The sequence below is a fragment of the Notamacropus eugenii genome, chromosome 3 (genome assembly GCF_028372415.1).
Source record: "Notamacropus eugenii isolate mMacEug1 chromosome 3, mMacEug1.pri_v2, whole genome shotgun sequence".
NCBI classification, from domain to species: domain Eukaryota; kingdom Metazoa; phylum Chordata; class Mammalia; order Diprotodontia; family Macropodidae; genus Notamacropus; species Notamacropus eugenii.
This window is the reverse complement of record NC_092874.1, coordinates 217,908,121-217,913,962: the sequence shown is the minus strand read 5'-3', so window position 1 is coordinate 217,913,962 and position 5,842 is coordinate 217,908,121. Positions and strand designations below refer to the sequence as shown.

The window sequence follows — 5,842 nt, the reverse complement described above, 5'->3', positions numbered from 1 at the left end:
CAGCAAGTGGTGGAATCTTACCAATAAAATACAGAGATGCATTGTACTATGCTGATACTGTTGGACTTGGAATCAGGGAGACCTAAGATACTTGTATTTTCAATGACCCTGAACCAATAATTTAACCTCTTCATGTCTCAGTTTCTTTGACTGTAACATGAGAATAATAAGAACCCTTCCCACATAAGAGTGTTGAGAGGATAAAAAATGAAACCTTAAAGTGCTATGTAAGTGTGAGCTCCTAATAATAGTGATATCATCATCATCATCATCATCATCATCATCATCGTCATCATAATAGTATTGCCTTTCAAGGTCTAACCCATCTCTCTTACCATGTCAAAGACAGACCAATGGCAAAGTAGGGGAATTCTAGCCAAGATGATGTACTGTAGGACATTAAGACCACAATGTTCACTGTGAAAGCCTTCCAAGAACCCTGAAATGCTGATAGATTGGGATCTGGTGATTCAAACGATTTAGTATCTTAGTCCATGTGATTTGACTTTTTCTAAGATTCAAAGAAATAGATAGAAAGACATAGGGCTGCAGGTATGTCCTAGTAAAAATGGTTGTTATGATCTACTTGACAAGGAGGACTGCAGCATTAGTGATGATCCTTCAAGTGATGTCACCACAAGAAAGTAAGGTACACCAGAAAAAATAAGAAATTCCAATATCCAAGCTAATAGAAATGTTAAAGTACAGATGGTGACTACCACTAGTCTGGGCAAATCACAATGGTACATCAAATGAACTGAAGAAGTGGATACCTTAATTTTGTGCAGAAACAATATTAAAACAAAATTAGAAACAAATTTTCCCCCTTTTATAGACAAGGGCTTCACAGTATTTTTTGTCAGCTATCTTCAGCTCCACATCATATAATTAATTGCTAACTAGAACAGGGCAATTGTAAGGAACAATTTCATCTTAAACTTAGAATAGATAAATATGATATGACAGTGACAAGGCACTAAATATGAAGATGGAAATATTGGTGTTTTTAAATCATTGAGAGTTGTTACTTAGCAAAACTCCATAAACCATAATCATTATTACACAACAAAAGAGATGACAAAACACCACCACTCTATCAAATTATTTTAAAAAGGAGATGCATATACTTAGATTGACATTTTGGATAGTGTCTTTTGAGTTTAAATTCATGAATCCAGATAGCAAATGAATTATATAAAAAAGATTAATTTTTAAAAGACGCTGTTTACTCTGACAATGATGAATGAATTCATTCTCCCACATTTGACAGAAAGCTTAGATACATTTCAGTATCTGGACAATTGTTTATGTAGCAGGTGTTGTCACAGTAAAAACTACAAAAGTTAGAACTATCAAGAAGTAATCCAAAGGACAGATATCAAAGGACACCATGGCTGAAATAACCTAAGTGAACTATTGAAGATCTGTGGAAAGATTTTGGAAGATTATGTCAATATCTAGCTATCATGTAGGGGAGAAAATTTGAATGTCATATCATCCAAATTAAAGTCTACAAAAAAGAAAGATGTGCAACTTAATCTAGAAAATAAATTAAACAGTTTTGATAGCCTCTCCCATAGTTACTACATTTTGAAGAACTAATGGAATCCCAAGAAAGTTTCAGTCAACAAGCATTTATTAAATAATGTTAAGTGTGTCAGACTTTAAATGCCAACAGAAGATTTTATTGTTGATCTGGATGTAATCAGGAGCCATTAGAAGGGAATAAAATAGGGTGGAAGATTAACTGTCATTCTGGAGATGACATGACCATGATGGAAAAAAAGAAAAACTGTGAGAACGTAGAGATAAACGACTATGAGAATGTATATCCTGAGAGAACTCAATTTTATCTTTTTTTTAGGGAAGAACGTGGAGAGAATTGTTAAGAAAAGACTCACTTGATGTTTGAGGAGAAATAAATGGTGGAACTATGTTTCCAGAATTGAGAAGTAAGCTGCTGCAAGTGATGGTTAAAAGTGACTTAACTATGATCTTTCTCACAGCTGATGACAGTAAATAATTTCTCACAGTAAATAATTATTAAGTGTTTGTTTTATTGTTTGCTACACTGTTAATAACAGTATAACCAGTGACCTTGATGTTTCTTTAAGTCTAGTAGGTTAGAAGGCTTGATATAGAGAGATGAACTTATGGGGGAAAAGTTTCCTCAATTTATTAAATGAATAATATTTTATAAACTGAGTGGAACTAAGAGTTAATCATTAAGTTAATAAACAAGATGTTACATTTTAGTAATATGCAAATATCAAAACATACTTCTTGATTGCCTTAAACTACAGGTAGAAAATTAATAAGGAAAACGGGATAGTATGCAGGAATTACCAACCCACCTTAGCTATATGTGTGCAGTGGCCTGCTTGTGTGGGGACTCATATATAGGATATTTGCATTTTTTATGTGTACTTTCTCTGTTACTAAAACCCCACTGATAAGATAAATGCAAAGTGTTTGATAGTGCTATTGATAAATAATAATGTTCATTTGCTTGTTTTAATATTTTATTAATGCATATGAGTTACTTTGCTGTTTAGTCCTGTCTGACTCTTTGTGATTGCATTTGGGATTTTCTTTGCAAATATAAAGAAGTGGTTTGCCATTTCCTTCTCCATCTCATTTTACACATGAGGAAATCGAGGCAAACAGGGTTAAGTGACTTGCCCAGTGTCACGCATCTAGTAACTGTCTGAGGCTGGATTGAACTCGGGGAGATAAGTCTTCCTGACTCCAGGCTCAGCATTCTCTTCACTGTGCCACCTAACTGCCTTCCAAAAAAAAATCCCTGTTCCAAAAATTCATTTAATATATTGTCCTTGGATAGAGAATGTATCAAATATTAAACTGATGAGAACACATACTACACATAATCCATTATTTCATTGTTCATTACTGTATATATTGTATTTCTTGATTTGCTTAGAATTATGTTTGTTAAATACAATTTTATAGAACTATGAGAGACAGCCAAAAGTTAAGTTTCCACAGAGTTACTAGTTGATGAAGTCACAGAGAATGTCAGATAATAAGAAAGCTAGCAGATCACAGGTAGACTCAACTAATTAGGAGACAGACAGTGGCCTTCAGAAAGTCAGAAAATTTTTTATAAGAAGGTCCAGGCCTGGAACCAGCCTGAACCAGTCAAGGGATATGACCTAGAATAACCTGGAGGAAGTTTTTCTTCACTGCACTTGCTTAATGAACTTCATGTATGTAAGCAGACACACCCCACATAAAATTACCCCTCCATTTTCTGATCATGGGTCCTATGACAAAGTATGTTTGGGAAAGGGGATCACATCAAGGCTGGTTACGTGATGTAGAGAAGATGGCGACCTAATGGAGAATGGACTAATCCATCTCCAAGTGGGAGGATCTGTCTTGAACTAATGATATGTAGCTCATCTCACTTCTGTACTCAGTGCTCTTCCTTCCTAAGGATGGGGTTGAGCCTGCTTTTGGTTAAAGGTATTCAATTCCTCCGACCTCTACTGTAATAAATGTTCCTTGACACCTTATTAGGGTCAAGCATGTCTCTAAGAGTACCATTCTTTGATAAAGTGAATTTATTATACTTAATAAATGTTTTGACATTTTAGAACTAGAAACTCATAGGGATCTCTTTCTTTTAAGAGTTAAACCAGAAGCGTTAGCTCTCTTTCCCTACTGGGGCTGGGACACGAAGGATGCTTCCAGTGATCTGCGCCACTCTCAAAGCTACATGGTGACACCAGCCAAGCTACTGGTCCCACAGTCCGAAGCCGGCTGACAGCCCCTTGGGCCCCGCCCCCCACACTTCCCCTTCCCATGGCCTGGACACACGTGGAGACCACTGCGGGAGAGAGGCGGCAGAGGCGCTGAAGCTGGAGGCTGGACCTCTGGAGCCCTGGCCATGGCCTGCCAGTTCCGCAGCTACGTGTGCAACCCTATCCTCATCGTCTCCCAGATCATCCTCATGCAGAACGTGTACTATGACTCTCTGGGTCTGTGGTTGGCACTGGTGGACAGCCTGGTACAGAGAAGCCCCACTCTGGACCAGATGTTCAGATCCTGGGCTTCTCTACTCCTCCTGGCCATCTCTCCTTGATGGCCTTCATCCTCAGTGCCCTTACCTGTGCCCCTGGTTTGTTATACTTCATCCGTTGAGGGAAACAGTGCTTGGACTTCACTGTCACAGTTCATTTCTTCCACCTCCTGGGATGCTGAATCTACAGTTGCCATTTCCCTTCATCACTGACCTGGTGGCTGGTGCATGCTGTTTGCATTGCCCTCATGGCTGTGATTGGGGAGTACCTCTGTATGAGGACAGAGCTCAAAGAGATCCCCCTTAACTCTGCTCCCAAATCCAATGTCTAGGAGATTGGCTTCTGGGGCCACGCATACCCTCTAGTCTTTTTGCTGGCACTGAGAGGGACTTGGCCAATGTGAAGTTGACAATGGTGTGAGAGAAGCAGGTTCCACCAGTCAGTCAGGAGCAGCCAACTGGCATATGCTGAGGCAATGATGTCTGCAGGGAAGAAATGCATTGGGAAGAGAACCTTTCTTATGGGCAAAGGCAGTGAAAGGAGAAAGCAAAAATTGGAGATGTCTCACTTTTTCCACTATTCTTGTCATTTAAAAAAAAAAATCAAGAAACTCTGATTGGAGAAAATCACCTGCCTGGCTATTCACTCTGCCAGCTTGAGAGAGTTATAACTTCTCCAGTTTTGCTGGACCAAATTAGTTCAGTTTGGGGTAATACGTATTTCAGTGGATGGAGAGGTCATAAAAATGGTACAGTTATCAAGGCCATGATGGAGGCATGGAATGCAAGTGAAATCCAAAGCCTGCTACCCTGAGACACACATACTAACCAGCGACCTTCCTTTGGCTCCCTCTTGTCTGTCTTATCCCTTGCCCCTGGTGACTATGAGAGGCAGCTCCTAGGACCCCTAGAAAGCACAGACTGGCAGTTACTCCCTCCTTTCCTTGGAACTATAGTACAGATGGGAATACAAAGTTACTTCGTGATGGGACAAGCCCAGTGTTCCACCCATCCAGGGTTTTTCTCTTGCCAGTTGGGGATGATGTGTGTAGGAGGAGAAGGAGGTAGTACTTCACTCTGGAGATGCTCCTTTGGGAAAGGATTTCTAGTTGGAGTGACTGACACCTCCTTGACTTCCTTTGCACATAAATACAGTATTTTCCAGTTCTGCTTGTGTTGACTTTGTGTTACTGTGATAAGCTATTGGGAAGAGTATCTCACAAAAGGACAGACTTCTTGTTTCCTGGGTTGAAGGAACAACCTTTCCATTGTACTAGCAGAACAGTATGGTAGAGTGGAAAGGGCACACGAGCTGGAATGAGAAGGATTCTAGTTCTGGTTGGGAAATGTGACAGAGGGCTATTCTCTTCCCCTCTTGTAAGCCTCAGTTTCCTTATTTGTAAAATAGGGATAATAATACTGGTCCAACCTGACTCACTGAGCTGTTGTGCTGACTGCATTTTGTAATGCCTTAAAGTGCTATCAAAATAAGAGTTATTAATAAATTTGCAAAGAACCAGTAACACAGAGAACCAAAATAAGGATATTTAGAGATACTGAAAGAAAGCTCAAAGAATTAGCTCATAGTAAGCTCAGTTAGTATTCTGAAATAAGTTACACTGAGTTGGAAAATGGCACTTGAGAAATAATTTATATACTTTCTTCTGAGGAGAAATTGATCAGAAGAGTGAAATACTTTATGAGAAAGAGAGGATTGATTGAAAGGAGAATGGATGGCATTCTAAAATTAGAAAAACATATCTTTATGAGAAAAACTAGAACCAAGTCCCTTGTAAAAGG

The 5,842-nt window shown here is 39.0% G+C and overlaps 1 non-coding gene and 1 pseudogene across 1 annotated transcript; one reads left to right on the top strand and one right to left on the bottom strand.

Annotated features, from left to right (window-relative positions):
* Nucleotides 1-2,712: 2,712 nt before the first annotated feature.
* LOC140497959 (U2 spliceosomal RNA) lies at nt 2,713-2,898 on the bottom strand. Its single transcript, XR_011964955.1, has one exon. It is a non-coding gene; the product is annotated as a U2 spliceosomal RNA (small nuclear RNA).
* Nucleotides 2,899-3,886: 988 nt separating this feature from the next.
* Nucleotides 3,887-4,225, top strand: LOC140533962 (protein SYS1 homolog pseudogene; annotated as a pseudogene).
* Nucleotides 4,226-5,842: the final 1,617 nt, after the last annotated feature.